The following is a 26,272-nucleotide window of genomic DNA, read 5'->3' as shown; positions in this document are numbered from 1 at the left end:
GGAGCTTCCTCTCTTGATCGTTGGAGGCTTTATGACTCTTGTTGTTTTTCTTTCATTTATAATATTCCTTAGTGCATACACCAGCTCACTATCTCACGTATCAAACATTTATTAGATAGCCACAGGAATCACGGAACACTCTCCCAGGGGTACTTTTAATTGCCAAGGTAAATATAGATGGTTCAAAATGAAATTTTCCATTTTTACAAAATTTGGGGCCAGGAGAGTCATTTACTGCTCGTCATTTTGATTATTTTTCAAAAATCCTCCTTTTGGGCTTTGAAGATCAGATAAAGAAAATGCCTGTGAGTTCTATTCTGCTTGCCTTCCTAGAAGAAATGGCTCAGGCAGGCTAGGAGCCAATTTATGGGTGGAGCCACAGGCAGTGAAAGACTCTATGGAGAATAAGGGAGGTAGGGAAGGAGGGAGGGAGGGAGGGAGGGAGGGAGGGAGGGAGGGAGGGAGGGAGGGAGGGAAAGAGAGGGGGAAAGCAGGACACTCAATGTTCTCATTTGACCTCAGTGTGCACATACAAGGTACACACATGTGCATACACCATGCATAGCATGTCAGGCTTGTGTGCACACACACATAAACTTATGACAGGAGAAGTACACTCTAGTAAGCAAATGAGATTTTGAGTAGATCGTAGGTGTCTAGTTGGCTGAGAGCTGGGACATAGAGTCTTTGCTTTTTCTCGTGGATAGAAATAAGTTTCAGTTGGGTCCAAAATCCTGAAACGTAGAACAAAGCATAAAAGTGATAGAAAAGAAATATGAGTGAGACGCTTACATGGCAGCAGGGAACAGGGCCTTCTATGGTGACGCTGAAGAGAGTCACTGTGTCAGGATGGTTTTGACTAGGATACTGTTAACCAAGACCAGAGAGCCAATGAATGCACATGTGTGCATAAATCTCTAACAGTCACAGAGAAACCTAGAGGCATGTTCAATGTTCCGTCCTTCCATATGTTATTACAAAGACAAAACAAGAATGTGGAAAGATACTGAGAGAAAATGATGACTGTTAGCAAAATAGCAAAGGCTCAAGTCGCAAGCCACTGCACCGTAACCCTGTGATGCTGCTGAGTGAGAAATATTTGGGGAGGGCAAAAAACAAATACACACCCACACACACACATGCACGCGCATGCACGCACGCTCACACACACACAAATAAACTGTGTTTCACCCACGAGCCTTGAGTTCTTGCCTGCATTTCAGCACAAAATCATATGACTTTATATTTCTTCCATGTAAGTTTATTTCATGGACACATTGGATTTGTTTGATTGTTTTTCAAGACAGAGTTTCTCTGTGTAGCAGAGCCCTGGCCGGCCTGGAAGTCACTTTGTAGACCAGACTGACCTCAAACTCACAGAGATCTGCCTGCCTCCCAAGAGTTGGGATTAAAGACATGCACCACCACGCCCAGCAGACACATTGAATTTTTTTACATTTATTTATTCATTTTTTTATTTATTTGTTGAGTGTGTGTGTGTGTATGTGTGTGTGTGTGTGTGTGTGTGTGTGTGTGTGTGTGTGTGTGTGTACACAAGAGGGCAACTTCCAAGAGGCACTTTCTTGTGCCTGTGGAGTTCTATGTATAAATTTTGATTTTTTTTTTCAAAAGTACAAATAGATTTAAACTTAAAAATACGATCATTCATGTATTTTCCAAACATAGTTTTCTTCTAAATTATCCTACATGATCCATCAAAATTAAAAGATATAATTTCAATGAATAACTATCAGGAGTTCAAATCTCAGCATTCGGGAAACTGGGACAGGAGAATTGCAAGGTTCACTGTACAGTAAACCCATGTTTCAGAAAGTGAGAGAAAGCAAAAGGGAGTGGAGAAAAGGAATTTAAAATTAAAACATACTTATACATAAGTGAATTTTAAAGTCATGATCCCTAGTTAAGCCATATTAAGTATTTCAATAAAAGTAATATTATTTCAGACCTAGCCTCCACTCTCCCTGTTGCTGACATAAGGCAGTGGAATTGTGCTTCGTACCTGTGAAGCTTAGGGGTGTATATATGTGTGTATATGTGTGTGCACGTGCCCTCTCATGCACACATATGTAAAATACGACATATATTAAAATGATAGCATTCCTATAGAGATCAATCTGTATATAAAATTCTATACATGTACAAAAATCATTTTTACCTTACAGAGAGAATAGCATCTACACATAAAATATTGTATACACAGACACCTACACATGGAAAGAGAAAAACCATGCATTATCCATAGTGCAGCATGTTCCTTGGTTGCCAAATGCAATCACGAATGTCACCAATCTGGAAAACTCTCCAGATTCAAGAATTTGAACACTAAAAGAAGCCAAAAAAAAAAAAGTGGGGGAGGCACTCCACCCAAGCAAGAAATCGTGTTTCCCGTGCCAAAACAAACCGAATTCCTACTCCAAGGACCAGGACTTTCCACTGAAGCCCCTTCCACTCATCAGGCTCAGCAGACAGCAGACAGCTCTTCCTCAGCTTCATCAGCAACAAGACACCAAGCCCAGTGTTGAGACAAGGTCAATTTTGGTTTCAAGGACAGGAGCCCAGAGGTAAGAGATATTTTCCAGAAACCTAAGTGGTGTTATTTAGGGTGTGTGCCCCAATGTTTTCATACTGGGCACCCCCCTAGTCTTGAAGGAGGCATTGACTTTGACAGCATTTAAAATACAGTTACTTTTTTTTTCCTTTCCTGAGACAGGGTCTCACTCTGTAGCCCAGGCTAGCCTAAAACATACTACATAGACAGAGTGGCCTCAAACTCATCACCCCTCTGCCTCAGACATCCAAGTACTGGCTGGTATTATAGATGTGTGTCACCATACCCAGCTCAAAACCACTGCTTTAATAAAAACAAGCAACAAAAAATTCATAAATAGAATAAGAGCAGACTAGAAAATATGTTTATAACATCTATGATGAAAGGAGATACTGCAAGGCCATTGCCATGTTTGTTGTTTATTTTTGTTCTTTTAAGAGTTTTAAAAGTACCTCCAATGGCTTCTTGGTGTTTTGGTTAAAACCAGGTGAAAAGGTGTCTCCAGAGGAAGATGCAAAATGATCACACCCAACAGTAAACACACACAAACTACTCAAACATATTCGTACCCCTGACCTACGTTAAAGGGCTCATAGCAGACATTCTGTATGCACCTAGGGCCCCATGTGATCCAGCTCAGGACACCTGTCTTACGACACAGACAGGAAGGCAGGCTGCAGGGAGAGTGCTCTGTGAAGAGCTGTCATAGAAGAACCAAGAACACCAGGATCCCCTAGTCTGAGGACGTAGGGTTGGGGGAGTCGCTGTCTCTGTCCCTCTTCTAAGGGAGGGGACATTCTCATATACGTCTGAAGTCAGGAGAGGAAGACAACAGAGGACGAGCAAACAGTCATTATCATGGCTGCTCTGAGGATGCATGCAGGACATGCCAGCTCCTGTGCTGGGTGCCTAGACGGTTTCTGCACATTCTCAAGGGAAAGCCGGCTCCGTGAAACAGCACCTTGACCAAACACATCTCTTCCCATTGACCACACCCGTCCCCCAGCACATAAACCAAAGTCCATTAGACTCACGTCTAAGACATCATTTCTTCTTTGATAGAACACGCCGGTTAGAAGTTTTCTCTTCCCATTATTTACTTAAAGCAGTGGCAAATACAGAACTAACATTTCAGGACAAATAGCCAATGAGTAGCATAAAAATAATTTATTTTTATTCCCTATTAACTGCGCTAAGCACCTTGCTATTTAATGGAAGACTTTATAAATCACCATAAAAGAGAAATATTCCCAGAGCCAACTTTAGAAAAGATCCCATCCGTCACCATAGTGCAAATTTCCAGTCACTGCTAGAGCCCTCAAGGGGGCTGGACCAGGACACTTGGGATGGTTCATCTTCACGGTCAGCCTAATTGAATTTAGAATCACCTTGCACACAGCTCTAGGCATGTCTGTGAGGATGTTTTTAGAGAGGGAAGAATTCACTCTGGATGGGGTGACACCTTGCCACTGGCTGAAGGCCTTGATTGAGTATAGGGGAACAAAAGGATAAAGGGCTCCCATCTATGCCCTGTCCAGCCAGAAAGTGGACAGGTTTCTTCCACCACATACTGCTGTTCCACATACTTCCTGCCCAAACATGCGGGAGCAAAGGACCAGAGGTGGAGCCCTCTGAACTGTGAGCCAAAATAGAGCGCCCTTCAGTTAAAGCAGGCATTTTAGTCAAAGCAATGAGATGAAATCAGCTCCTCCCCAAATACCAAAATCTGGTGCACCCTTTCAGTGTGCTAGGTATTTTCCCCCACAACTCTGCAAGACCAAAACTGATGCTGATGTGGGTGACTTCTGCACATGGAGATGTAAATAGTTGTGTCTAGCTGAATGCAGTTGGCTGCTGATCCCTTTAAAGATTTGTCCCTGCATCTCAGGTCTGACTTTACGTACACTGGAACACCCTATGGTGTCCTTGTCAGTCAAGACTTAATAATAAAATCTTTAGCAAGTTCAGTTTTTGTCACCATGAGAATCAGGACTGAGCTTTCTTCAACGATTCCTTTAGCATCACAGGAGGCTATGAATGCCCAGCCAATCGGAAACTACAAAGTCAAGCTTCTATGTCTTAGGACATCACTAACTTGCAGAGGTGGCATTTGTGACAGGATCGTGAATGGGTCATCAGAATCTACTGTTTGTGAGTTGCCACTCACAGACTCAGTTTCCCTTCTCTGAAGCAAAGGTGGTGGTCCCTAACATCTCTGCCGTCTATGTTTCTCCACTGTCAAACACATCTGGCTCTGTCTTTGAACAAAAGACTTAGGATGCAGCACCGATGTAAAGCTCTGTCCTATTGCAAAGCACAGCACAGCACAGATCCACAGCATCCAAACTTGAATTAAGATACAGCTGCTGACCCATCCCTCCTTCCCTGTGAATAGGGGATGCTCCCAACAGCCAGACTCTATACTCTGTGAGAAAAAGCTACCACACTGCTCAAGATTGGAGGGAAGACCATGACTCAAGTCTCTTATAAGGTCAGAGAGGCGGGTGTACTGTGTGAGCAATGCCTACAAGCCCAGGCTGGCTGCAGCTACTGTCAGATGCACTAGGGCTTCTAAGGGGGTGTGTAGGAAATTATCCTACAGCAGAAACTACCATCTCAACCCCAAATGATCACTAATTAATAAAGCACCAGAGAAAACAAATACAGCAGGCCTTGTCAACTTGAATTTTTCAAAGGAAAAAGAAATGACTGAATTGACACACTGAAGTCCATAAATTCTACATAAATACATGCGTATATATTCAGAATATGCATATTCTTCCTTTTAACTGCCAGCAGTGAGAATCTCACCAAATAGTATGAAACTTCAGGATGCTGCTCATTTGCAAGCCTCGTTGACCTTGGTTTATTTGGCAGGAAGGACAGAGGATGAAAAGGCTCCACTCTCTGGCCACAGCTTTGGAACAAGCCCAGTGCTCATGTCATGGGGTATCTTTAAGGAGGCTCTAAGAAGTGTCTGCAGAGCTGAGGTGGGGAAGAACGGATGCTCTGGGTTCCAGCTCATGACAGTTCATCTCAGCTGTCAACTTGACTGGATTTAGAATCAGTCTTAGAGGCACAGGGCCATGTCTGTAAGGACCATTCCAAAGAGACTTGCCCTAAATTGTGGGCAGCACCTTCCAATTGGCATTAATCTTGATTGCCAACTTGATGGGATCTAGAATCACCATGGAAACAAGTCTCTGGGCATGTCTGTGAGGAATTTTCTAGATTAGGCTCAGTGAAGTGGAACAACACATCTTAAGTGTAGGTGACACCATTGCATGGTCTGGGGTCCTGGACCAAATAAAATGGAGAAAAGGAGCTGAAGACCAGTATTCCTCTCTCTCTCTCTCTCTCTCTCTCTCTCTCTCTCTCTCTCTCTCTCTCTCTCTCTCTCTCGCTTGATTGCAAATGCAACATGACCAGTGCCTCATGCTCCTGCCACCATGCCTTCCCTGCAGCGGTTGGTGTACTGTCAAACTATGAGTTAGCCCATTCTTAAGGTGTTCTTAACAGGTATTTAGTCACAGCAATGAGAAAAGAGACCACTTATAGTTCAAAGAAAAAGAAGTGGTCACCTGTCTGCCCTTCTTCTTCTCCTTTTCCTCCTCGTTCTTCTTGTCCTTCTTCTCCTTCTCTTCTTCCTTCTTCTCCTCTTCCTTCTCCTCCTTCTTCCCCTCTTTCTTCTTCTCCTCCTCTTTTTTCTTCTCCTCCTTCTTCTCCCCCTTCTCCTTTTTCTTCGTCTCCTCCTTCTCCTCTTTCTTCTTTTCCCCTTATCCTTTTCCTTCTTCTCCCGTTCTCCTTTTCCTTCTCCTTCTTCTCCTCTTCCTTCTTCTCCTCTTTCTTCTCCTCCTTCTCCCCCTTCTCCTCTTTCTTCTTCTCCTCCTCCTTCTTCCCTTTCTTCTCCCCTTCTCCTCTTTCTTCTTCTCCTCCTTCTCCTTTCTTCTTCTCTTCCTTCTCCTCCTTCTTCTTCTCTTCCTTCTCCTCCTTCTTCTTCTCCCCTTCTCTTCCTTCTTATTCTCCTTCTCTTCCTTCTCCTCTTCTTTCTCCTCCTTCTCCTCTTCCTTCTTCTCCTCTTTCTTCTCCTTCTTCTCCCCCTTCTCTTTCTTCTTCTTCTCCTTCTCCTCCCCTTCTTTCCTTTCTTCCTTCTCCTCTCCCTTCTTCTCCCCCTTCTCCTCTTCCTTCTCCTCCTTCCCCTTCTCCTCTTCCTTCTCCTCCTTCTCTTCCTTTCTTCTCCTCCACTTCCTTCTTCTCCCCCTTCTCCTTTACCTTCTTCTGTGAGTACATCTGTCAGATATGCTACCATCCTCCCCTGATGTCCAACTTCAGCTTCTTCAGCTTCCCAATGGGGATTAGAAGTCAGCAGTTCTCCAGCTTCCAGGCTTGCGGCACTGGATTGGGACTTCTGAGGCATCTGCAGCATATAGATAATCATGGTCAGTCTACCCAACCAGTATCAGATAAGCCGGTCTAACAAGCCTCCTTTTATCAAATACATACATTCTACCTGTTCTGCAGTGTGAGTGTGCCATGGGTTGTTGTTGGATCCTATTCCTTTAGATGAGTCCCTAAGGTGACAGAGGAGGGGTCACTTGGGTCCTCCCATTGCAGGGGCCACACTGCCTAGAAAGCCAGGTACACAGACGTGGCTGCACACAGGTAAGTCCCAAGCACACAAAAGTCCCAGCGATCTTTATATACACTTTCAGCCTGGTTTCATTCTGTTTCCCTAGAGGACAATGTCTAGTCATTTGCACATTCATTATTCGAACTCCACGTTTCTAAATTCTTTCACTGTGCCCTATCAATCACCATGACTATGTTTTTGAAACAACTCCTTTCTGGAGGCCACATTTTCGGCGTCACCACTAACCAAAGAAAAATCACATTTTAGCTAGGAAAATCCACTGTCATCATTTAGGTTGTCCCTGGAGCTATTAAACCCCTGTCCTAGAAGCTGTATATATTTTATGGCCCACTTCCTGTTAATAGGCCCTAAATCTTTTGCAAAAGAGTTGTCGTTAACCAGAGGAATACTTTCCAGCCATTGGGCTTCTTTCTCAAAGTCTTGCGGAGCCCGTGTCTCTTCTGGGATTGACACATTCAGCTCCCTATTCGGGCTGTCAACAAGCATTTCCACCTGAGGTCAGGAGAACCTGTCTTCAACTTCATTTCCTCCTACAACCATGCCTTTCTACTTTTTCAATGTGAGTTCATTCTGTAATTTAGATGTCACATATAATAGCACTTGTCTCTCATGCAAAACATGTGCTGAAAACCAAAGGACAGCTTCCTAGAAGATGCTCATTTGTCCCTGCATGAGATATGAATGGAGTTTTGTAGCCAGAAATCCTTCTGTTTGGAGAAAGTAGATAGATATGTAGATAATGATAGTGATACTAGACAGACAGACAGATGTTAGATAAATAATACATAGATAATAGGTATGTAGCTAAATACATGATAGAAAAAACAGATAACAGATAGATGATAGATGATTGATAAATGGTAGACAGAAAAATAAATGATATAATGTATTATTTATAATTATTTATAAATTATATTATACACTGGTTCAGATCTGTGTAATTGAATACCATTCAATCTTTACAAAAGAGACCCTGCATCTAACAGATGAAAATAAACAGCAGACAATATGTTAAGTTAAATAAGCCACAGAAGAAAAACATACCACATATTCTCACTTATGAGTAGAAGTAAGCATACTTTAATAACTTAAAGAGTGAGGCTGTGGTTATCAGGCTCAGAGAGAAGACACTTGTCACCAAGCCTGACAACTGAGTTTGATCCCTCGGACCCAAAGAGCACCAACTCCTACAAGGTATCCTCTGGCCTCCACATGGAATAAATAAATAAATAAACAAACAATACATTTTAAAACTGTGATCACCAGGGACAAGAAGAGGAAGGATAAAACAGAGAGGGTACGGGGCGCAGGCAGAGCCGCCTGAAGTAGCAGGAATTAGTATGGGCATCACAGGTCCAGCACAAGGACCGTGTCACAGTGTTGTACGGATATTGGAAATTCACTGAGAGCACCCAATTTAAATGCTGTTACAACACTTGTGAGCAAGGTTGTTCCACACGGAGCAGACATGTTAGCCTGCCTGGCCACAGGAGCCATTTTTCTGGGTATATCCAACTCTGTGGTATTCGTTTTGTAAATATCCACCCCCAAAACACCAAGAATAAAGAGGACAACCCTTTTCCCTTAAGAACTACGTGTGGTAAAGCTTGTAACTTTTAAGAACTGTAGAGGGTGGATAGTTCGGACAGTGTCGCCCCAGAAACGAAAGCATGAGCACAGTAGAGCCTCACTGACATCACAGTACTTCTTCGCCGACCCCTTTGTTCTGCTGTGTCCACCATCTGCAAGAGAGCAAGCTTCCTCCCGCATTCCTTGTCCTCAGCCACAGCTGGGAAGTCCCCAGGGAAGCCTGTGAGATCTGGTTGTCTCTAGTTTCCTGTGGTGATTTGGGACTTAGTGTCCAGGCAGGATGGACAAACCTCAAATCCCAGCTGAGGCTCCATGCTTGCCTCTTCCCAGGCAAGACTGTGAAGGTTTCATATATTTCTTTTTTCTCTAGCTCTCTCAGCTCTAGAAGCAAAGATCTCAATCTTGGAGCAGGCTGCATCAAACCCGAGTGGCCAGGAGGTCCAACCTCCCTGGAAAGGGTCTAAGCCTCAGGAAGATTGGGAGATTCGAACCTTCATCTGTGTCCACACACAATGTGACCAGTCCTGGTTCGTCTGTGATGTGTTTGAGAGCTAACTTAGACCTGAGAGAACTAGAATGTGGGTTACATTCCAGGGTTACCCTGTCCTGTCTGTATTTGTTCTTTGCCCTAGAGAGCTCTGAGTTGAGGGCAAGAGACGTCACTACTTTTCTCCCAGAGATATCTGAGCAGTGCAGGGAGGGAACATATCCTTTCTAAAACATCCCCACTCCTCCATTCAGAATTCTGTGTGGAGATGGTGTTATAGCTCAGTGGTAGAACAAGCACGCTCCATGTACAAGACCCAGAACAGTCATACCACATGGGCAAGACCCTGGGTTTGGCTCCCAGCAGCAAAATATGAAGGAAAATTTAATCAGTATGGACATGCCCTACCACCATGAGACTCCTTTAACCTGCTTCCAGATCTCCCTTCTTCAGACAGTGTTTTGAGAGTCTGCAGGAACCAAGCCAAGCTCCCCCTTGGTGGGAGAGTTTATCAAGTTGAGTATAGCCAATGATTTTTGCTCAAAAACCCATCTCCAAATACAGGCCAGTGGAACAAGGCAATGTCTGTGCAAACATTGTAAGACACGGTAGAATCAGACTTCTCCATTCTTCCACCTGACTAGGCAACCCCTCCACCCCTGTCCCCTGAAGCAGCTATGCCTTGTGGTTTCTCTCCCTTCAGATCTTTATATTGTTCATGGCTGTAGCTCATTCTCATATTTCTGATTAAAAAAAAAAAAAACAAACCTTCACTAGAGAAGGCATCCTCAGATAGATGTGTTGGAAGGACCCTTCTCCCTTACTCCCATTCCCCATTCTGCCTCATTTGCTGCAGCAGTTTTAGCAATATTATTATTATTATTATCTGTACTTCATACAATGAGAAGGGAGGTGTCCTTTTTACATGTTAATAGATAGATGTTCCACAAAAGAGGAGACGGGAACCAAAAATGTATAAAACATTGCTCATGGTCATGAGCTATCACTCCACACTCATTACAAAGACTGGCGATAGCAGTGTTGGGGAGGAAGTGGAGTCCTGGCAGAATGGTGAGGTCATCCTACTTTTGTAACATGAGGGCCTGCTCATTGGGGTTTCTGTCCCACCTGGTCCTCCAGCCATTTAGTCCCAGAGAAAATCACACAGAGAGTCTGCATTAATTATAAACTGATTGGCCCATTAGCTCAGGCTTCATATTAGCTCTTATAACTTATGTTAGCCCATTATTCTAGTCTATGTTAGCCACATGGCTCAGTATCTTTTTCAGTGGGGCAGGTCACATTTTACTTTTTCCATGATCTGGGCAGAACTGAGAGGAATGGGCTTCCTCCTTCCTAGAATTCTCCTGTTCTCATCACCCTGCCTCTACTTCCTGTCTGGTTGACCCGCCTATACTTCCTGCCTGGCCAGTCAGCATTTATTTAAAACATGATTGACAGAATACAGAGAATTCTCCCACACCATACTTCCTTGGCAAGTTGTTTAGGAGTTTCTTACAAACCAAACACATATCTACCACCCTTGCTCCCACCGTCTACATAAGTCTACCCACAGTAAACAGAAGCATCACATTCACAAAAGGACACATAGAAAAGTATTCACAGCCCCATAACCATAACAGTCCAAACAGGAAAAGAGAAAACAACTCAACTATCCATTAATGGGAGAATTGGGAGAAGGAAAAAAAAATCAGCAAGGACCATGCTGTGGCTGCCTCACTCAGCCACGAGGAAAGACAAAGGCTGGAGTCAGACAGCAACACAGATAACTCTTGAAGGCATCTTTAACCCAGATGTGAGAGTAGGTATCTATGGGCTATGGAGTATCTTGGAAGTAGACTGTTTCCCTAGCCTGCATGTGAATCTGGATTCAAATCGGAAATGCTTTCCCTAGGCTCAGGCATTTGAACACGTGATTTCCCCCTACTGTTGGCAATGCTGTGGAAGGCTTTAGAAGTCTGGCCCGACTGGAGGAAGTAGGCCATTGGGGGTGGGCTTTGAGAGGATGCAACCTCACTCTACTTCCTGTTTCCTCTCTGCTTCAGCTTACCATTGAGGATGTGAGCTCTCAACTCCCTGCTCCTGTTGCCCTGCCTCCCTCATGCTGCTATGCCTCTGTTCCATGATGGACTCCTCCCCTCTGGAACTATAAGCACAAATAAACTCATCCTTCAGTAGCCTTACATGGTGTTCACAACAGAAAAGTAGCAAACACAATGCTGTGGCCAGGTGACAGGGATATAGAGCTTTGAGGGTGATGGGAACGTTCTTGGCCCAGAGACTTACAGCGCTGGAAAGTCACTGGTCACCAAAAGTCAATGTGACTCCGTGGTTCTTGAGTTTGTTGTCTCACACGGATAATAATTAAAACCATGCACGAATGGGAACAAGTGATGTGAAAACAAAGTTTTTAAAGAAAAATTAAAGAAATATAAAAGAAACTCCAGAGAGAAGGAGGATCCAAAGAGAAGGAAAACAGCTAAGCTGCTAGGCTAGGTCTTTTTAACGGGACTTACGGCAGAAACCGGAAGTGTTGAGCTGATTCCTATGGAGACTGCCTAAATCTGGGAGCTTGGGGCTGGAGAGATGGCTCAAAGGCTAAGGGCAATTGTGCTTGCAGAGGAGGTTGGCTCTATTCCCAGCAAGCACATAACAGTTCATAACTATCCGTAACTTCAGTTCCAGAGGATTGAAGACCCTCTTCTGACCTCTGTGGGCACCAGGCACACATGTGGTGCACAGACATATGTGCAAGCGAAAGATCCATATACCCATAAACATAAAAACAGAATAAACAAATTGAAAAGATTTTAAAAATCTCTGAGCCTATCACAAGTCAAGCCAGTTAGGGGTTCTATAGTATATTTTCTTCTGACCCCACCAGGGAGATGGTCATGTGACATCCACATGCTGCTCGCCCACTTAGGGCATGGCTGTCCACATCTCTAACTTCTGTTTCAGTAGTTGAGGACCTTGGCTATCTGCTGGCCACTAACCCTGACCCAAATCTGCTCTCCAAACTTGCAAGCATTGCTGGTTCCAACCTGTTCTAGTGGGTGTCTTTCTGGCTGCTAACTAGGCGAGTCTCTCCGTGTGGCCAGCCTGTAGTCTCTACTGTGGATCTGTCCCATTACCACACATGGGAAGCTACCTCCCGCCTCAGCATCAGTCCCTAGTTGCTGTGTCTCTGCAAGTATCAGAAGAGTCATTGCAAGGTTAAGCCACATGCAGCTAGACAATGGCAGATGGACTTCATAGTTAAGAAAGTCAGAGTTAGGCTAATGTTCATTCTGTGGAGACTGACCAAAGGAAGGCAAGAAGGAACATTCTGGAGTTGTTGAAATATTTTACATATTCATGAGATGCTGGGTTTCCATTTGTCCAAACTCACCAAACTGAATGTTAATTAGTTGAACTTTATATATGCAAAAATATTTCTAGGCCCAGTGAGATGGCTCGGAAGGAGAAGTTCCTTGTCACCCAGCATAACGACCTGAGTTTGATACTCAGGACACTGGGAAAGGAGAGAAATGATCCCTGCAAGTTGTCCTCAGACTTCCACAAGAACTCTGTGGTTCACAATCCCCAAGTCTTAAATAAATAATGTAATAAGGATTGGAGAGGCAGCTAAGTGGTTAAGAGCACTTGCTGCTCTTAGAGAGGACCTGGGTTTAGTTCCCAGCACCCACACCAAATGGCTCACAGCGCCTGTAACTCCAGTTCTAAGGGATCTGACACCTTGTTCTGGCCTTCAGAGGTCCCAGCACACACATGATGCACACAGTCAAGTCCATACAGAAACACAGAAAATAAAAAATGAAATCTTGTTTATTTAAATAATAAAAGATTTAAAGATAAAGAATCTTTTCTTTAAAAAACTTTCTATAAGATTCTACAGCATAGTTTTGATAAGTAAAAGTCAAAAGAACCGAAATAATTTCTACAAAATAAGGACAATCATACATTAGAAAGGAGGCAGATTTGTGACTGAAAATGACACATCTGTGCATCAGAGCCCTGGAACATTCTCCTTCTCAGCCTTGAGCAAGACTGTTGGTTCATAATTATTTGTTAAAACATGCATTCACTCTTTTATGCATGTTAATTTCAACATGCAAAAATAATTTTTAAAAGCTGGGTGATAGTGGCACATGCCTTTAATCCCAGCACTCAGGAGGCAGAGGCAGGAGAATCTCTGTGAGTTTGAGGCCAGCCTGGTCTACAGAGTGAGTTCCAGGACAGCCAAGGTTACACAAGAAACTCTGTCTCAACCTCCCCCAAAATAATAATAGCAATAATTTTAAAGATACAATAACAGCATTCCTGCTCTAAGAAGTCCTGCCTTGTCCTCAGAACAGGGCTCCACACCCCATCTCCCTTATCCTTTCGCCCATTTCCCCATGAATGGATTTGAAATGAAGCAGGTTAGCTATTTTTAGGGTTCTTTTTGTATTTCCTTCAATAGCCTTAAGGTTTTATCAAATAACTTATCACAGTATTTTTAAATGTATATTTTCTTATTTATATAGAAGATAAGTTGATAGTAGAGAATAGGTAGAAAGACAGACAGACAGATAGATGACTGGTAGACAGATGATAGGCAGGTGATTGATAGATGACTGATGGATACATATGTAAGTTAGAGAAGATAGATAGATAGATAGATAGATAGATAGATAGATAGATAGATGGATGGATGGATGGATGGATGGATGGATGGATGGATGGATAGATAGATAGATAGATAGATAGATAGATAGATAGATAGATAGATAGATAGATAGATAGATAGATGAATGGACAGATGGATGGACAGACAGATAGGCAGATAGATAGATTCCTATGAACACTGCATTTTCAGAATTCTGGATCCCAATTATCTTACTTTCTGTGGCTCAAAAGCTTCCAGTTTCTATGGTAATGCACCACCTCCAGCCATACCTGATGTTCTAAAATCCCTCCTAATTGGACTGTGACATTTGATTTCAAATCCTCAGTATGAAACTGAGTGAACCGCCCATCCTTTTGACAGTGTGTTTTACGGTGAAACACAAACAGCTCTGCTTCCAGACTGCACATCAAGCACATCTGGAGTACGTTGAGCATTCTGAGAGGAGCGGCAGTGCTGTCGTTTGGTAGAACTACCCACAGGCAGGAGTGGATGTGGGTGGATGTGGGCAGCATCTATCCCCAAGAGGGCAGAGACCTGGGCAGAGGTCAGGCATCTGGAGATGCCAGAGGGACTCTTATTTACAGCCTGCTTTCCAACACGATTTTGGGTCGTCACACAGAGCAGTGGGACTCCAGTGAGCACCGTTGTATCTTCAGCCTGTTTTAAGAAACAGGGAATGAGGAATCACAAGTACTTTGTAATTTGCCCCTGATTTGCCTTCTGTGTCTCTAGTGAATGTGCTTGTCTGCAAGAGTTTTTCCTCACCAGAAGACTGAAAAGAAGAAAAAGAAATACAAATTTGATGTGGGAGGACCTTGTCTGTGTGTTGCTTTTATTGGTTAATGGATAAAGAACTGCATTGAGCCTGTGGCAGGGAAGAACAGAACTAGGCAGGGAAAGCTAGGCTACATGCTGGGAGAAAGAAGAGCAGAGTTAGAAGCCATGGAGCCACCGGAGATAGACGCTGGGAACTTTACCCACATATGGTATATGGTCACAGCCACATGACCATATACACAGATTAATCGAAATGGGTTAAATTAATATAAGAGTTGGCCAATAAGAAGCTAAAACTAATGGGCCAAGCAGTGACTTAATTAATACAGTTTCTGTGTGATTCTTTCAGGTCTAAGCTAGCCGGGTGGCCAGGAACCAACTAGCGGTCTCCTTCTTACATATTGTCCCACCCATCTCAGGCATCACCAAGAATGCTCTCCAGCTCTCAGGCTAGCCCTCCAGGGCTGAGCTGAAGAGACTGTCAAATGAGGTCAGAAGGCCCCGTCAGGCCAGGGAGACCAATGGCACAAAAGAGATGTCCAGCATTGCCTGCTATCCTCTGCAGGATTACTCTGTAGCTGTTTCCCATAGAAGCATTCCCTTCTGGAGACTCCCAGACTCACCATATGCACAAGAAACTTACAATATCCACCAGGCCCCTACCTGAGGTCTGTAGCAGTGAGGGGGGGGGGAGCATCTTTCCCAGCTGTATGCCTGCAGGGACCTCCAGGGTACAGTTTACAATTCTCACTCATGCTGAGTTGGGCTTCTTTCAGCGCTACAATCGCCTCAGTGAACTATGCTCCTGGAAGCAAACACACACACACACACACACACACACACACACACACACAAAAGCTCCCTGCATCACCTAGCTGGACTTGTTGGAAATCTCTCCTAGGCCTGGGTGAAGAGGAGTTTCTGTGCAATTCCCCAGGACAGGTAACAGCCAGAATAAAAGAACCAGCATCAGCGACGCCAGTTTTCACACTGGCATCTGCCCTGTGCACCTGGCTAGTCTGTTCCAGTCCTAAATGCACAATGTATTAGCTGCTTTTCTGTCACGATAAAACACAATGGCCAAGGCAATTTAGGGAAGGAAGCGTTGACTTTGGCTTAGAGTTCCCTAGAGATGAGTCCATTGTAGCAGGCATGACAGCAGCATGGGATGGGGAATATTAATAATTCCCATCATCAGCCAGGCGGTGGTGGCGCACGCCTTTAATCCCAGCATTTGGGAATCAGAGGCAGGCAGATCTCTGGGAGTTTGAGGCCAGCCTGCTCTACAGAGCAAGTTCCAAGACTGACTCCACATCTATAGGGAAAAAAAAAAGGTCCCATCATCATCAAATGCAAGCACAAAGGAGAAAGAGAAAGACAGAGAGGGAGGGAGGGAGGGAGGGAGGGAGGGAGGGAGGGAGGGAGGGAGGGAGGGAGGGAGGGCAAAGGAGCAAACTGGAAGTAGACCAGTAGATCCAGGGTTTAAGCTCTCAAGGCCTGATTCCAGGGACATGTGACCTCCAACAAGACCACCCCTAAACCTCCCCCAAACAGTGCTACCAACTGGGAGCTGAATGTCCAACTACTGGAGCCTATGGGGAAATAGCTCTCCTGCGAACCGCCACACATAGCAATCATTCCAGTAGCACGCTGGACACTGAGAACTCTCCAGCTCCACATGTCCAGAGACTGCACCTTGGAGGAAGCTGTGCTACCTTACCTCCCTCTTCCTGACAAGCCAACAAGGGTGCAAACCAGTAAGGACAAAGCAAAGGAGAGCAGTTGGCTGTGCGTGAAACTCGGCCCATTAATGTGCTCCTGTACTGTCATCGAAGTGAGAAAGGACAATCGCATCAGCACATTCCCACCACCCAGGCACAGCCCTGTAGCCATGATAACACACGTGGAAAAGGCAGGGCCTTCCACAACCTTCTTCTTCCAGGTATGAGTCTTACCTATATAAAGAGTATCAGCAATGTTTAAGGTCAACTGGAGGCTTCAGCATATCAGATACTGTGGTGTGGGAGGTCCTTCTGTATATGTGTTGCTCTTATTGGTTAATGAATAAAGAAATTGCTTTGGCCTGTGATAGGGCAGAGTAGAGCTAGGTGGGAAACCTAAACTGAATGCTGGGAGAAAGAAGGCAGAGTTAGGAGAAGCCATGTAGCCCCGCCAGAGACAGATGCCAGACAGAATTTTACCCAGTAAGCCACAGCGATATGGCAATACACAGATTAATGGAGATGGGTTAGTTTAGGATATGAGAGCAAGCTAGGAATATGCTTAAGCTATTGACCAAACAGTATTATAAATAAGATAGTTTCTGAGTGGTTATTTCCTGGTCTGGGCATCCAGGAACAAAAAAGCGACCTCCAAAAACAATGCTCTCTACTTATCATGACATTTATAGACAAAACGTTTGTTCCCTGAAAATTCCTGACTTCCAGTTCTTTAGAATAACATAACTACATTTGGAGACAGGGCCTTTAAAATGAGTCAAATGAATCAAAATAAAGTCCTCTGACTCTAAACAGAAGCAATAGAACCAATGACCTTGCAAGAAGAGACCAGGGGAAGGACACTGGGTGCAGGATGGGGAAAACACCATGGCAGGAAGAACATCTGAAAGCCATTCAGAAATGCCTAAAAATAAGCCAGGCCTGCTGTCATCTTGATTTCATATTCCCAACCTCATAAACTGTGACAATACAAATTTCCGCTGTATAATCCACCCTCTCTGGGGTCATTTGTTAAGACATTCCAAACAAATAAACAAATACAAGATATAATTACCGGACAAATTGACTTAGTTAATGGACATTTCTATGAAACCAGGACCAGTCTGTGGTGCCATTTTCTGAAAATGATTGCTGAGGTCACCTAGGTGATGAGCTGGGAGATGATCTGAGGAACCCTCCAACTCAAGCTTCAAAGCAGAAAGCCTACGCGTGCACTATGCTGTGTACAACCAGCCAAATTCTGGGCCACTGGCAACACAAAGCTGTCTCCCTTGGTTTAAGCAGAATAGAACTTTGAGATGCAGTGTGTAGAACCACTGTGAGAACTGCAGGGGCATGGATGGTGGGCACACACCTGAGATGGATGGGGCAGGCTGCCATCCCCCTTCTCCCAGGTCCCTCATACCTGCAATGATCTCTACTCTCACTGCCGGGAGGAGCATCCTGCTGGTCCTCAGGAGGATCTCAGTTCAGCCCCCAGACTGGTCCAGCTGGTGAAGGATTTGCCACCATGTGCCCAGGCACTGTTATAGGGAGGAAAGAAGGTGGAGTAAAGAGTGAGCAGCTACTTATATGGTTGGAAGCTGCCCCATTTGCCTGGATTCAGCCTCCAAAGTGGGATATGGGTTCATTCTCCCAACACACTCAAAAGATGGAAAAGTCCCTGAATACTAGGAAGAGATTTCAGTGCCGAGCAGCCAAGAGGAAACCTTTGGAAATTCTCCTGCATGGTACAGCCATTGAGCATAGGGGCCTGGGATTGATGCAGGAATTTGGGGTGCTATGGAATCTTTCACCAGCTAAGTGAGGGACCCCAGCCTGGGCCCAGTCAAGGAAATGATCACAGACTGTTCATATGTTCCCCACCCACTTAGGGGTGGCTGAAGTCCCACTCTTTCCTCCTCTGACCTGCGGTTTGTTCGCTGCTGACCTTGACTGTCTGCTACTGGCAGGGCTGGCTGCCATACCTTTAGCCACCGTGCAGGTTTTTTGCATCTGTTAATAAGACTACCTCTTTTTTGTTCTCATATCTACACAATCGGCTCATGGTTTTACCATGGCAGGGGGCTAACTCTATCCCAGCCACCGAGATGTAGCTGTGGTCTTTCTTGCATAAGCCCCTCAAGAGCTCATGAGGGGAGTGCAGCTGGCCAGTCTTTACTATCCAGAGCCCTGCCCCTCCTCTTCCCTATCCAGCTTGGTCATATTCCTCAGTGTTCTAGATTTTGCCTTGTCAACCCTTTATAATAGTTTGAATGAGAAATGTCTCCCATAAGCTAAGGTATTTGAATACTAGGTACTGGGTTATTGGCTCTGTTTGGAGAGGCTTGGGTGGTGCAGCTAGGATGTGATGTGGGAGTGTCATATATCAATCTGTTGATTTCATTGTTTAAGCAATAAAGAAACTGCTAGGCCCATTTGATAGGCCCACCCTTAGGTGGGTGGAGTAAACAGAAGGGAAGGCTGGGAGGAAGAGGAAGTGAGGTCAGACTCCGCAGCTCTCCTCGCCGGAGCAGACACCTCAGAGAGACGCCATGCTACCTGCTCCAGGGAAGACGCACACCATGCCCCAGCTCCGACCCAGGATGGACTTAGGCTAGAATCTTCCCGGTAAGCGCACCTAGGGGCGCTACACAGATGATTAGAAATGGGCTAGTCCAGGTGTGAGAATTAGCCTAGAAGAGAATGGGCCAAGCAGTGTTTAAATGAATACAGTTTGTGTGTAATTATTTCGGGGCATAAGCTAGCCGAGCCGAGCCGGCGGCTGGGGTGTTGGGGGACGCAACCCTGCCGCCGCTCATATTACAACAAATGGCGCCCAACGTGGGGCTCACTGAGTCCACAAAAAACTTGAGAAGGCTTAAAAATAAGGGAGAGAGAGTTTAACACAGATTTTTGCTGTTTGTTGGTGGCGTGCTGTAGAGAGATTTCCTGATTCGGCAACAGCAGCAGAAAAAACGCTGTGTCATTTCAAAGCGCGGCTTCCTGGGGCTGTGCCGCCAGTGCAAACTCTGGCTTTATGTTTGTGTTCCCGCTTGGGATCGGAAGGAGAGTGCTCTGAGACCGTGCTGATGGTTCTCAGCGCTCCCCGCCTGCACCTGGGCAGAAGGCCGAATCAGGCTTAGGCAGGCGGAAGAGCATGGCGGATTCCTGCCGCCATACAGGGATGTGTTTTCAGACTGTGCGGTGCTCTGCGAGTCAGATTTGGATGTTACTTGGATGAAAAGAATTTCTGTGCTGCACGCTCAGTCTCAGTCTCAGAATTAAAGTGCTGAGTGCCGCTCCTACCTGGTAGCCCCAGAGCTAGCACAAAATGGTACGCCCTCCATTTTGAAATTTTCCTGACTCAGCTTCAGCTGCAAAAGCCTGCAGCTCATTAAGAGGTCCTGCCACAAAACACTTAAACAGTGTTGATGAAAAGCTGAACACATGCTTTTCGGTTTTCAGCCGTAGCAGGAAAAAAGCTGTGCCGTTTAAAAATGCCGGCTTTCTGGGCCATCCTGCCAGGGCAAACTCTGACTGTTTGAGGCAGGAGGGCCGGCTACCGAGAGAGGACTTGAGTGTTGTCTGTTGTAGCTCTCTGGCTGGCAGGGACCTTGAAATGCCAGTTGTGGCTATAAACATGGCTGCAGCCTGTACATCAGCCATGAGGCTGAAAAGCTAAGGAATGGGCTACATCTAGCCGTCAAAGCCACGCCTTTAGTCCTACTGAGTGAGATTGCTTGGTAAACTAAAGACTCAGGTGGTCAAAAAACAGAGATATACAGTAAAGAGAGATTCAAAGACAGAGAAAATTTCTGAATGGTTTAAAGTGTGTTAAAAATATACGCAAGCTAAAAGTTAAAGTTCTTAAAGTAAAAAAGAAAAGGAAGAGAGTTGTTGTGTGTACACACCTTTAATCCCAACACTTGGGAGGCAGAGGGAGATAGACCTCTGTGAGTTCAAGGTGTGGTAGCACACGCCTTTAATCCCAGTGCCTAGAAGGCAGAGACGAACAGATCTCTGTGAGTTCAAGGTGTAGTAGCAAACACCTTTAATCCCAATGCCTGGGAGGCAGAGACAGGCGGATCTCTGAGAGTTCAAAGACAGCCTGGTCTACAGGTCAAAGATATATGCTCAAAAAGCAAAAAGTTAATTTAGGAATGTCTCAGCTTAGATTCTTAAGCGCCTAATGATTTAAAGGCGTAAATCAAAAGTGCTCCTGGATAGTAAAAAATTGCAGATTCACAATAGGACAGATTCAGACCACTGAATGAGTCACACTGTTGGATGAATGTACGTAGGCTTGGGACAGAGAAGAAAAAGAATATAGAGAATAAAGTTAATGGTTAAAAAAAAAAAAAGGTAAAGTCTTTAAAGAGACAGAATAAAGTAAAGTGATAGAGTAAAAATAAGCCGCGTAAAGATGAAAAATTCACAGAGAGTCTGGATTCTTTGTATTATTGTGTTTTCTTTAAAATTTTTGACTGTGAAGGAGCTAAGTACAGAGAGACATTTCATTATATGGGCTGCCAAGTGGAACCAGAATGGATATAAGGGTATTACGATTTCAGAATTTGGGTCTAAGGATATGATGCTTTGGAGAGAGTCTTCTTTTGTTTTCACAGAGGATGAGACTCTATGGATTTCTTCTATTCCGATTTGGTATGATGGACCACGTCCTCCTGAAGGGTTGCTGTGAACATCTTCAGAAAATTGCCTTGCTCAACTGCCAACTGAGATAAACCTGGCACACAGGTTACACCCTAAAATCATTAACGACGCCCCCATTCAGCAGGAAGCAGTTTGGAGAGAAAAAACTGCGCCCATGTTCCCAAATATAGTTTATAAATGTTCTTTTACATTTAAAGGGGGATATGATATAGACATGAATAATTTGCATTAGTATAGATTTTGCTTTATTGATAGAGATTTACGGTCAATTTTGTTATATGTATAAATGTTTCTGATGTAACTTTTACTTGATAACTGTTTTGTTATATGTAATTTTGCTATGTTAAGGTTAAAGCCTTCCTTTTTTTGTTTAAACAGAAAAAGGGGAAGTGATGTGGGAGTGTCATATATCAATCTGTTGATTTCATTGTTTAAGCAATAAAGAAACTGCTAGGCCCATTTGATAGGCCCACCCTTAGGTGGGTGGAGTAAACAGAAGGGAAGGCTGGGAGGAAGAGGAAGTGAGGTCAGACTCCGCAGCTCTCCTCGCCGGAGCAGACACCTCAGAGAGACGCCATGCTACCTGCTCCAGGGAAGACGCACACCATGCCCCAGCTCCGACCCAGGATGGACTTAGGCTAGAATCTTCCCGGTAAGCGCACCTAGGGGCGCTACACAGATGATTAGAAATGGGCTAGTCCAGGTGTGAGAATTAGCCTAGAAGAGAATGGGCCAAGCAGTGTTTAAATGAATACAGTTTGTGTGTAATTATTTCGGGGCATAAGCTAGCCGAGCCGAGCCGGCGGCTGGGGTGTTGGGGGACGCAACCCTGCCGCCGCTCATATTACAACAAGGATGGAGGAAATACATTTCCCAAAGGAAAGCTTCCTGGTCCCTCTCTCTGCTTTGTGCTTGTGGTTGAGGGTGTAACCTCTCAGCTTCCTGTTCCCATTGCCATGCTTCTCCACCATGATGGAGAACTCTTATCCCTCCCTCTGGAACCCTAAGCCCAAATCAACACTTTCATCGGTAAGCTACCTTGGTCATGGCATTTGGTCACAGCAGCAGAAAGGTAACTCATACACCCCGAATCTCCCTGTTCAACCCCAGTTTCTGTTCTCACTAAAACAAGTAGTCTTCCCCGTGGCCCCCCTCCCTTGCTACCTAAAGAGAACTTGCTTCAGAATGACCTCAAACAGAGTAGGAAAGAAGACGTGGTCTTTTGTGAGCCCAGGACACAGATGTTCTGGGGGAAGAGTGAGTGCTCCCTTTGATCCTAAAAGATCCTTTCTTGAAAGCAGCAAAACCTCCTCCACTCTACCAAGGCCCTCTGAGGAGCCCATGGACCTTCAGGGAGGAAGAACCAGCTGGTCTAGGAGGTAGGAAAAGGGACTTTGTGTTAGATGACATTGACCCTAGAGTGACCTTGACGTTTCTGTGAAAGTGTGACCCTAAAATCTATTTTGTGGCCCTACTGGAAAGAAAAGCACCAAATCGAGCTGTACCGTGTACTCCACTTTTGGCACACCAAAAAATTCTAGTAGAGAAAGGCTTGTGCCTGTAATTGAAAATACATGTGCCAAAAACGTGAATAATGAAACTTCTCAATAACCGTTTAAAGGTGACAATTGGGTAGGTGGATACCAGATGGCCACTTAAGAATAATTGCTGGGCGAGTTTTAAAGGTGCAAATTGCTATTCAAAGAGCCCTGGATTTTAGACAAACTCCCACAGACATCTTGAGAACATAGCCTCCAGCTGGATGAGTAATGAGGTCCAATTCATCAGGGGTCAGTCCTATGCGGGTAGGGGAGTATCCTTCATTATTTGTAGCTTAATGAATTATGGCTTTTGTGTGCTCGGTGACTGTGCTGGTTCTTTGCTCTTCACTCTTGACCAGCACTTCACAGAGGGCATGTAGATTATCCAAGTCATAGCTTTCAACAATAAATATCAAGGGCCAGGTTTTCTTCTTAGGAATTTGGGAACACGTCCAACGATGGGCTGAGGCTTGTTAGCCATATACGAGGCATGTGCGCTTGCTCTAATTACATTAAATAGCTAGTACTAGGCAGGGTAGGTGGTTGGGGACACAGAAATACCCTCTATGGCTTAAAGTAAAGGCTGTTAGGTTTTGGTCCATTAGCACAAATCATTCAGTTTTATGAACTACAATGAGAGTATTACATACACAGGCATCACATAAGAAATGACTTTTCTTTAGCTCTGCCACGCTCACCAGACATTCAGGCCTTGCACAGAATGGCTGCTCTAGTCTTACAGAGAAGAAAAGAACAGAAAGCTTTACTGGAAAACAAGTGACGTAAGGCAGGTGCAGTTGAGTTGAGTTCCCTGGAGTCACTCGTGACCAGAGGACATCCACAGGTGTGCCAGGCCCTGGGGAATCACTGGAGCCCGGGAGCAAACCTTGACTGCTGGGCGTCACTCCACCCCCAAATTGCCTTCTGTACTATGTATTGTTACTGAGAATAATTGACCTATAGCATCTAAGAAAATAAGCTCATGACTCTTAAGTAATAGGCTTGCCTACAATAACAGCAATAATAATAATGGCATTTATTTTGTTCACCAACCCCAAAATTTAAGACCTAACTCTCTGAAGAGATTTGTGCGTAACTCACTCGAGCAAATCCATTTTCCCTTGGCAAAGAAAATGCTGGATGATGCCCAGTTACATTGGATCACAGTTTTTCAGTCAATAACTGGTTTAAGTTAGCTGCCTGAAGTAAAAAAAAAAAAAACTGCCTGCATATTTAAATTCTAGACAGATAGCCCTGTGGAAGTGAGAGGGTGTGGCTATGCTTGTAGTGCACAGGCTGTGCCAAAATGGGAACCAGAGGAGACAACAGGAATAGGCACATCTCTCAAACACCAGGAAGGCACCCACACAATGAAGCATGCATCTGTGGATGTATATACTGGTGTCAGTTATGGGAGTACTGGGTGTGCCTATCACCCCTCACTTGCTGTGAATCAAAAAATAAGAAATCTCACTTTGTATCCGCGAGTCTCATACTTTGAATAGGGCTCTTCTAGCTGGATTCCCCTCTTGAAGACAATCTGCATGCATCTATTTTTGGATAACTGTTGTAACCATCAGAGCCATATAAGACATGGCAGAACACAATCCATCATTTTGCAGCAAAGCCCAAACCCAAATAACCTTGCGCTGCTGCTGTTAAAATTGCTCCAGTTCTGTGAGGTCAGAGTAGTTCTCGTTCTCTCTGAGCAGTTCTATAAACAAAACTTCACAAGAGGATGTCTACGAAGTAAATGTTTAAAGGCATATCTGGCTATAAAAATAGTCCATTAATAAATATTTAGGAAAGTAAAGTGCTTCAGAATACAGAATCACAATGAGCAAGGCCTAGTAAGGGAGAAAAAGAGGGTGCGGGTTGGACCTCAGCTGTAGGGAGCTTGCTTGGCATGTGTGAGACCTGGGACTGTCCCCTGAACTTCAAAATAAACAAACAAAACCTCTCTAATTAAAAATGTTGAATAAACATCTATTAACAGGCATAGTAATAAGCTATTAACTGCTGAATCTATTTTAATTTGTTGTTTCAACGTGATGGCTAATCATGGTTGTCAACTTGACTGCATCTGGAATCAACTAAAACCCAAGCTGCTGGGCACTCCTGTGAGGGATTTTCTTGATCAGATTATTTGAAGCAGGGAGACCCACCTTAAATGTGTGTTGTGCATGGCATCTTCTGGTGACAGTCCACATAAAAGGACGTGGAAGAAGGGAACTCTGCTTTCTTCCTGCTTGCCCTCACTCTCGCTGGTAAGTTCATCTATCCTGCTGCTGCAGCATCCCTTCACATGATCAGAATCAACTTCTTCAGGTTCCAATGCAGACTAAGAGCAGCAGCTTTCCAGGAACCCTTCAGTTTTCAGGGCCAGACTGGGGCTGCTGAGACATCCAGCCTCGTGTGCTGTGGGACAATGGCCTTGTACCGTATAAAGATTTGTCACATGTATTGGTTTAATAAAATGCTAATAGGCCAATAGCCAGGCAGGAAGTATAGGTGGAGTGACCAGAATAGGAGAGTTCTGGGAAGAGGAAAGGCTCAATCTTCAGTCATCACCCAGACCAAGAGGAAACAAGATGAGAATGCCTCACTGATAAAAGGTACCAAGCCACGTGGCTAACACAGACAAGAATTATGGATTAATTTAAGATGTAAGAATTAGTTAATAAGAAGCCTGAGCTAATAAGCCCACAAATTTATAATTAATGTAGTCTTCTGTGTGTTTCTTTGGGACTGAATGGCTGTGGGACAAGGTGGGACAGAAACCTCTGTCTACAAATAGCACCCAATGTGGGGAAACTACATCCACATAAAACCTGAGAGAGCTTGGGAAGTAATTCTAGACACAAAAGAACAGAGTTAAGCTTCTTGGTGGCAGCATTTTCTCTGGTGTGTTCTGTTTGCAAGAGACAAGTGTGTAAGAGAGGCTTCCTGACTCAGCTTTAGCTGCAAAAATCTTGTAGTCCTTTTAAGAGACCCTGACCCTGCCACAAAACACTTAAATGATGATTATGAACAGACAACTTACATGCTTCTTAGTGGTGGCAGAGAGCTTGAAACTTCATAGAGTTGTGGCAATAAACATGGCTCCCGCCAGTACCTCTACCATTAAGCTAGACTCTCAGAAAGCTAAAGAAAGGGGTGGATCCAGCTGTCAAAGCCATAGCTTTAATCCTAGCCATATCACTTAGCAAATTAAAGACTCATGTAGTCAGAAAAAGAGAGATATATAGATTCAGAGAAAAAACTCTAAATGGTTTACAGTATGTTTAAAAATATATGTAGGCTTGGGAGAAAAAAGAAAAAGAATAAAGTCTTTTTTAAAAAAAGAAAAAGAGCAGTTGGGTGTGGGGCACACACCTTTAATACCAGCACTTGGGAGTCAGAGGCAGGAAGATCTCTGTGAGTACAAGCCACATAAAGATGAAAAATATACAGAGAATACTGTGTTGTCTTTGAATTGTTTGATGGCTGAGGAAGAAAGAACAGCTGCTAAATAACATTTAATTATAATTATTATAACATATATTTTGAAAATATCTTGACTTCAAATCTTA

General features: G+C 44.3%; 1 long non-coding RNA gene across 1 annotated transcript; it reads right to left on the bottom strand.

Moving 5' to 3' along the window:
- Positions 1 to 280: 280 nt before the first annotated feature.
- Positions 281 to 25,142, bottom strand: LOC142836845 (uncharacterized). The gene is made up of 4 exons (XR_012908168.1): positions 24,866 to 25,142; positions 17,912 to 18,029; positions 6,151 to 6,986; positions 281 to 734 (listed from the first exon to the last, which is right to left on the bottom strand). It is a non-coding gene; the product is annotated as an uncharacterized LOC142836845 (long non-coding RNA).
- Positions 25,143 to 26,272: the final 1,130 nt, after the last annotated feature.

This window comes from Microtus pennsylvanicus, chromosome 17, assembly GCF_037038515.1.
Source record: "Microtus pennsylvanicus isolate mMicPen1 chromosome 17, mMicPen1.hap1, whole genome shotgun sequence".
NCBI lineage: Eukaryota > Metazoa > Chordata > Mammalia > Rodentia > Cricetidae > Microtus > Microtus pennsylvanicus.
Note: the sequence above shows the minus strand (reverse complement) of the source record. Positions and strands in the feature narration are given on the sequence as shown.